The following is an 8,685-nucleotide window of genomic DNA, read 5'->3' on the forward strand; positions in this document are numbered from 1 at the left end:
ATTGAATAATGTATCGACCATCCTTTGAAGCATGGGACAATATCCCAATCATTTAACCGCTTTCTCAATGAATACCCAATTCAATGCATCATAAGCATTTTAAAAAACCATGTGGATCGGGGCAATTTTGCATCCACAAACCAAGACCTAACACATAACTAAAGAAATATTAGGAACCATAATTTGATCTCCACAAACTAAGGCCTAACTGATAACTAAAGAAAAACTACGAATCGCATCATGTAGTTTCCTCCCATGTATGAAGTCATATTATTGCCCCTGTGATAATTTAGGAATAGAAATCTTTGGTCAAGAAGTTGATGCCTTGGCCATTACCTTATATCCCACATTCGGTTGGCTTCCTTACATCTATCAATGTAAGTACTAGCTCAATTAAGTCTTCATTTTCAACCCTGATATGGTGTCTCTAGCCCTGCATGGATTCACCGAACCACACAAGTCCTTCCCATAGTTTTTCCCAAAGCTACTTGAAAACAATCAAAATGAATCCCATCATTGGTTGTGGTTTTTCCATTTTCATCTTAGATGCTACATATTTTAGTTATTTAACTAAAATTACATTTAGAGCGAAAGGGCAACATTCCAAGAACTCGAGTAAAGTCAATCATATGATTTTTATTTACCTTGTATGGTGGTGCAATCTCATGGATGTCTCACTAGCAAAAATGTATGGCATTATCTACCAATAGAGTTGAGTATATTGCAACCACATAGGCATGCAAAGAAGCCATATAGCTTACTTGTCTAGTGGGACTCAAGCTAGGTGAACACGTGCCATTGTTGCACAATGATAATTAGAGTGCCATCACGTTGGCAAAAACTCTTGTGTTTCGTGTGAAAATGAAGCACATAGAAATGAGGTATCACTTCATTCATCGGGTGCTTAAGGATAAGCAACTTGGGCTTGTCAAAGTACATATTGATGATAACCTTGCACACTTTCTCATCAAGAGTCTACCCTCCAAAAAGTTTGTACGTTGGATGGAGTTGATGGGCATTGGATGAGGGTAACTCATATTTATTTACCTTGCTTGTTCTCTTATTCTTTTGTCTCCCTTAAAGGCACATTGGCCTTTAAGTAGGAAGTTGTAGGGGTAAAGGCCGATTTGGCTAGTTGCCCATCTTACTCGCTAACCCTAATTATATATGTACATAGTTATTCTTTATTCTTTGAGTGATGAGATAATAAAGTGTTACTCACAAGAGAGCTATTAGAGGCACCACAAATATAGCTAAGAAATCATTCATACCATTAGCATTATTTTTAATTTTGGAGTTGTCATAGGTTTATTCAACCTTTCATGTGGTTCCCACAAATTTCGTACTTGTGTAGTTCCAAAATAGATTAGCAACAATTTCCTTCTATGTCACATATATGAATGCTTTTGAAATTGCACATTTGATCCTTAGTTGGCAAACTTCCTACTTACCACTTTCCATAGCAATAGGTTGAGATGTTTGCTAGGAGTTGCCTACAAAGCCTTGTCTATTCTCCTTTTCCAAGTGCCCTTCAAAGTTCATGGATAGAGGTTTATCCATGTCTGCCTAGCTTTGGCAAACAACATCTTCAAAGGTCTTTAGAAATTTACTATTTTTTCATCTTCACAACTAGTATGCCTTTATGATTAACTAGAGACTTCCAAACCCCTTCATCCCATATTAGATTAGTTGGTGGCCTATTGTCTTTCTTCCTTTGTTGGGTTGAGACAACCGATCTTTCTCATTGAGAGCTCTATCTCCATTATTTTACTTTTTGTTATCATCCCATATATTTGACAATTTTGCCACTCCTTTCTCTAGCAACATCTTTGCCATTTTTGGATTATTTGTTATTATCAATGCATATTTGTCTATGTATCCTATGTCATTGTGGAAAGATCCATACAATCACAACAATGCTACATCCTTGCTTTTTGATTTAGCTTCCTTCCACTTAAGTTCCTTCAAAACTTATTTCCATGACTCAAATAATTGGTTCATAGTGGAAAGTCCCCTAATTTTGACTATACTACCCCACAAGAAGGATTTTTCTTTTGAAGTAAGCATCTGTTGACTAAGTATCAAGCTTATTGCATGCTTGGCTATGATGCTCTAGGGTGCATTCTCATCCAAGCACACAAGTTGTTTGAATATAATTATACAAGCATTTTCAACTAGCCTTTCTAGCCCCAAGCCACCACACTTTCTAGTTGTTGTGACCACATCCAAGAAGAGCATGTGCCATCTCTCATTAACCCCAAATCTCTAAAAAAACTTCCTCATCAACCTGTGTGTGTGTGTGTGTGTGTGTGTGTGTGTGTGTGTGTGTGTGTGTGTGTGTGTGTGTGTGTGTGTGTGTGTGTGTGTGTGTGTGTGTGTGTGTGTGTGTGTGTGTGTGTGTGTGTGTGTGTGTGTGTGTGTGTGTGTGTGTGTGTGTGTGTGTGTGTGTGTGTGTGTGTGTGTGTGTGTGTGTGTGTGTGTGTGTGTGTGTGTGTGTGTGTGTGTGTGTGTGTGTGTGTGTGTGTGTGTGTGTGTGTGTGTGTGTGTGTGTGTGTGTGTGTGTGTGTGTGTGTGTGTGTGTGTGTGTGTGTGTGTGTGTGTGTGTGTGTGTGTGTGTGTGTGTGTGTGTGTGTGTGTGTGTGTGTGTGTGTGTGTGTGTGTGTGTGTGTGTGTGTGTGTGTGTGTTAGAAAAGGGGCCAATTGTTGCCAAAAACATGGTTGTGGGGGATAAGATCCTATCCAATACGATCAACCTCTCTCCAAACCTAAGTAAGATGATTGAAGCTTAAATGTCTTCTACTTGATCTTTGTTAAAATCCATTGGAGCCTCTATGAGTTGGACAATGGTATCTGTGGTAAGCCAAATGGAGCACCCATGTAATGAAATACCTCACCCACATTCAATATCTTGAGTTCTACTTGTGGCACCCAATTAGGGGCATTATTAAGTCTAAGAAAAGAAAGGCCTTGTGCTAGTTACCACTCCCAGACCATGAATACCAATCATAAGCCTCTGGTATTCTTTCCACATTAGCCTTGTCTATCTTCACCACATTTTCACATTTGGATTGTCATCATCAAACAATTAAGCACACATTTGAGATCCATCTAGTAAAGAAAGTCCATAAAATTTCCAAACCTGAAGCTCATAGTCAATGACATTTAGTAGGGGTTTTGTAGTAATTGCAAAAGTATAGGGGTGCAAGAGGGAAGCCTTCCTAGAAAGACCTTCGAAGGGCAAACACATGGGAGAGAGAGCCATTTATGCCTAGTTTGGTTGTTGCATTTCTAAAATGAGTGTTGATGAGAAGTGAAACCATTCCCAAATCCTACTTTCTACATTATAGCAATGAGAATGTTCCAACAAACTCTATCTTATGATGTGATCCATGTTTATGAGGAGAAGTTGCCCTCCTCTCTCCAGTACATACTCCATGGATAGCATCAAATTTAGAATAACATGATACGCCTTGCACTCGTGCACAAACCCATACTAAGCACTATGCAACACTTTGGACAAGAGAAATTTAACTCTAATAGCCATAGGTTTAGCAATGATTTTTGTAGGAGACATTGAATATAGCTAGAAGGTGCACTAACTTGAATTGATCCTTGAAACAGATTTGGGAAAGAATTTAACTTGGCCCTCATTAATAGACCTTGGTAGCTCCCTTTGCCTTGTACATGTATTTGCAAAGATGTAGACTTCTCCACCACACACCTTCTATAGGGCAACGTAGTTCCCTAGATATGCCATTAGGACTATGTATTTCCCTGTTTTTGTTTATCTCACCACAAAGTGAAGTTCATCTAAAAACAACCTTGCCAAGAGGATGGCCCACACTTTTGGCACCACCTCCTCCATAGGTGCTAATAAGTCATTAATCAATGTATCATAATAATTATCATTAGAGACAAGGGGGAGCTTGCAATAATAGAAAGGTGCTTGACAACAAACACATTTGTTATTGAAATATAACATTTGTGAATCTAGTGCCCTCCTCCTCCTTGAATACATTAATATCCTCCCTCCTCGATTTATTTTGAAGGGATCTAAATGAGTTGAAGTTGGGGTGTGGTTCTTCAATAGGCTAGTACCTTTCAATTGTAGTTCAATAGTTGCAACTTTGCATCCTTCTTCCAACATAATAAAGCCTTCAGTTTCTTGTAGGATCCTCACTACAACACCATCATTAGGTCATAGAGAAAGAGCAATCATAATACATATTCTAATTGGATAACCTTAACCATAACTTTCCTTTTGCTATAGCTTGACCTCCATGCTACTTGGTTGATGACCTTAATGCCTTCCTCTAGCTTAGCCATCAAGTTGAAAAAGTAGACATCCTTCATACAATCCTATAGGTGCTAAATAAACCTAGCATCTTTAAAAAAGAAAGTGTTAAACATAAAAGGGAGGTGGCCCTTGGACCATAGCTTAAGGTATAGAAAATTTGCATGCTAGTTGGATAGGAGAATGATTTGAATCAATAAATGCAACAAGGATCCTTAGCTTACATTGGGCTACAATCCACTCACCTTCCTTACATGTACACTATCAAGTCCAACAATCCTCTAGAAATAATACTTGTGCTTGTTGTGCCAAGTAAAGGCCATTGTTGCCTTATCCCTGATCATATGTGCAACATCCACTAAATCATGATTGTGACTAAACTCATTCTAGCTCTCCCTTTCAACTAAGTTCACATGCGATCATATTCTAATCTCCAACCAAGGATATACAACCTTGAGAAACAAGAGTCTTCATCCTCTCCTAAAGTCTCACTCTCTTTATTACAGTAAAGAAGGGTGTAGTGTAAATCACTTATGGGTGCCTTGCCTTTAGTAAGCATGGAAGTTAGGAAAAAGCTCAGCTGGCCACTCAAGATGATAGCCTCTTTTAGTGCCACATTAGTATGTTTAGGCAGATCCATTAACTATTTTTAGACCCTAACTTTTAGTAAGCCTATTCACGCAATAACTGCCTATCCTTTTTCCCTAATGTAAGCTATCTCTTGATCCCTTAACCTTGTCAATACCTTAGAATAGTAGTCTATTTCCTACTATATATTAGCACTATGGTTGAGCTATCCTATGGACCATGTTGTCCACTCTGGACACTTTTCCTAACATTATTCCCCTTTTTTGGAAGAGTTTTCATCCTTGAAAACATAAAGTGGGAAGCAACTTCTTGAGTACCATAATGTTTTTCCAAGTAGAACCTTCTTTAGGTCTATCTTTTAACTTAATTGAAACTTACATTCGAATATGATGACATGTACAATGCTCATGAAAATCCAATATCCGTTCTAGTTCATGAGGTTGAACCGATGGTTCAATAATTTCTATTAACACTCCTTGGTCCACCAAACTATCATCATTACCAAGTTGCCTTCACATTTGGCTAACATGGAAGACTAGATGGACTCTATAGAGGATAGTAGATCTAATTTGTATGCAACTTCACCAACACATTTAAGGATTGTACATGGACCATGATATCATGTAGATAACTTAAGAATTGTTCTAGACTTCAAACTTGTTGAATGTTTGGGAACATGTAAGTAGACCTTATCACCTTTTTCAAAGGTGACCATATATCTACGTCATATCTATATTTCTTATAACAGTCTTGAGCTTGCTTAACATTCAAGTGTGCTACTTTTAGCATATCAAGATGATATTAAAGAAAGTCCTTGACATGTTGGATTTTCTCATTGGCTAATCCCACCGTAACTGTCAAGTGGGGTTGAAATCCATATATAAGAATGAATGGACTAGACCTTATAGTCACGTGCTTAGCACTATTGTAAGCAAATGATATGGATAAATAATATTCCCGGTTAGATTGTTTTTTGCTCACTGATTCTCCTACCATATCTTCTAGAACTTGGTTTACCCACTTAGTTTGCATGTTCATTCAAGGATGATCTGTAGTACTTAGATTAAGCATTGTATCTAACCTTTTGAATACAGCTCTCCAAAAATGGCTATTAAACTTTTGATCATGATCTCTTATAATATTGGTCGGCAATCCATAGAGCTGATAAACATTCTCCACAAATAGCCATGCTAATTCAGGAGTTTTAAAAGTTGTCTTTGTTGGAATGAATGTACATATCTTAGTGAGTCTATCTACTACTATTCAAATGGCATCATGACCCACGATTCGTAGTAGAAAATTCGATAATAAAATCCATAAAGAGGCTTTCCCACTTGCCATTAGGAATTTCTAAATGATGAGGGAGGAAAATTTGATTGGGTGGGTGTCATTGATGTTACATGTACTAAGATGCGAGGCCATGCTTAGACATGACCATTTGCAATGATGCCCATCTCCAAGTCGTGAGTGGATGAGATCGTTGCTAACCGGAGGGACTAGTATCTCTCATCCTTGAAGGAGGGAGGACTATGTGAGGCTGAAAATAAAGCAACACTACCCCTTGCTTTAGATAGTGGAGGGATAACGCCACCTTTGTCTGTGGACCAATAATACAAATGAAGCCTTCATATCCTCATTGCCAAGATTTATGCCTTGGTTACCATGATATGGCCAAGATAATGAACTTTTGTCTTTAAAAACTCACATTTAGTTTCATTAGCATAAAGTTTGTTCTACCTAAGAAACTCAAAGACTAAGCAAAGATGTTCTCAATTGTAACATGCCCACCTATTGATTGTCTAGGCACATTTTAGCGGTCCATCGAGAAACGAATCTAAGTGTCACTGCCTAACACTCCCATTCCTAGTGGTCAAGGTCTCCTGACAACCTTCTAGCGTCCGAGTCCTGAACATCCTACTTTACACAGAGATACCTAAGCTGAAGCAAATCCATGCCGCACTTGGTTCAAAGAGAATAGGAAACGAGAGGAATGTGCTGCTCAACCTCTTTGCCCATAGGGCATAGTTCTATTTTGGTCCCCTAAAACAACATGAATCGAGGTTCTAACCTAACAATACCTAAGGGTTGAACGATGGTAAAACCTTGTGAGAAGCCTCCCAGTTCTTTGGGACCACCCTATTGTAGGATAGACCCATCGGGGGTTTCATCCACCCACTTCCCTCAGTAGGCGTTCTTTAGTTATCTAAGTAGGTCCTATCGCATTCATGTGCAACATTTAAAATCAGCTTCATTATTTATGCCTTTTAGGGAACACGGTTCATTCATGTAATTTATGGCACAAATACGAATACATAGCAAGCAATCCTTTGACAAACAAGTTCAAACAAATTCCTTAACTTATCTTCATGTTAATCTTTGTCTCCTGTCCATACAGGAGAAATCACGTTAATCCCTTATGTCCAACAGAAGTACCCAGTCCAAATCACATTGCACCATGATTTCCATCCATTATCTAGAATAGAATCTTCCAATGCCTTCAGATGTTGGGCTCACAGCAGTCTTCAACTCCATTTTGGACTAGGCAAGGGGTGTCCAGAGCTCCACCTTACCCCAAGCGACTTAGGAGTGAGACAACTTCTGTGGTTGGCCTTTTCACCACTCAACCTTCGGCCCGTGAATCAAGCAGTGCCCTCTCGGGTTGAAATGCATCGTGACCTTGGAGACAATCCACTCGCGCGAAAATATCATTTCCTTAACTAATTCCAATTAAGAATCAAACACAGTCAAGGCAATCAACCCTAATATCATTTTCCAAGAAAACATTCATTTATCCCCATGGCAACTTGTCATCACAGACCCCACCATGAATTTACTGTCAATCACAAGTACTTGGAATAATCATCCAAATCACATCCCACCAATCAGTTTAACGCAAAAGCATTTAGGATGTTATTTGATCAATCAACAAAAACAATGGCATTCTTTTCCAAACATTGCAAGAATAGTCACGATAACCTTTCCATCAAGTATTTGCTCTCCCCCTTGGGATCAGGAGTGGTTCTATGTAAAATTTTCTTAACACACCCTTCTTTCGACAAAGGCATATGTTAAGGTTTCAAACACTGTACAAGACATAAGTTCTATTAATCACTTACATTGATCGATAACCCAACCTTCTTCCCAACAAGTACAAAAGCATCGGTCTTTCCTTTGACTTAGGGTTTCCTAATCCTTAAGCTCTTTATTTGCCCTGGAATTGTTGTTGCATTCAGCCTAACCCTGAATTTGGATTGATAAATGTAGTGGTTATCAGACGGATCCCAAGGCATCTTAGTCTTTAATCCTTATGATCATTGCTTGTACTAGCTAAGTAGAACATCAAGATTCCCGATCTATCAAACATGAGCTATTAATGAGAGCTTGGGCACAAGTCCAGAGCTTTGAAAATGATTCTCTTCTAGACTAATCCATGTAACTCGATCGGGTGACGAAAACATCCTTAGATACCTAAAGGAAGTGGGCCTAGCCTTGTGCAATGGAGGGAGGGGGGTCGGAGATCCAAGTCTTCTCTGTATCCAACCTTAGCGCGCACGCGCGCACGCACGCACGCATGATGTGCACACGCACACGCACACGCACGCACGCACGCACGCACGCACGCACGCACGCACGCACGCACGCACACACACACACACACACACACACACACACACACACACACACATCCCAAATGGATGTATCTTAGTTGGTTAAGTTGAATGCATGGTGATTAGACGGATTGTCATTGTTGTGACTCCCTTTTGATAGGGTGTTATGTATGAGTGATTGTGAGGGGTCCACCA

This window comes from Lygodium microphyllum, chromosome 23 (genome assembly GCF_053477565.2).
Source record: "Lygodium microphyllum isolate KBCC chromosome 23, Lygodium_microphyllum_v1.1.10, whole genome shotgun sequence".
NCBI lineage: Eukaryota > Viridiplantae > Streptophyta > Polypodiopsida > Schizaeales > Lygodiaceae > Lygodium > Lygodium microphyllum.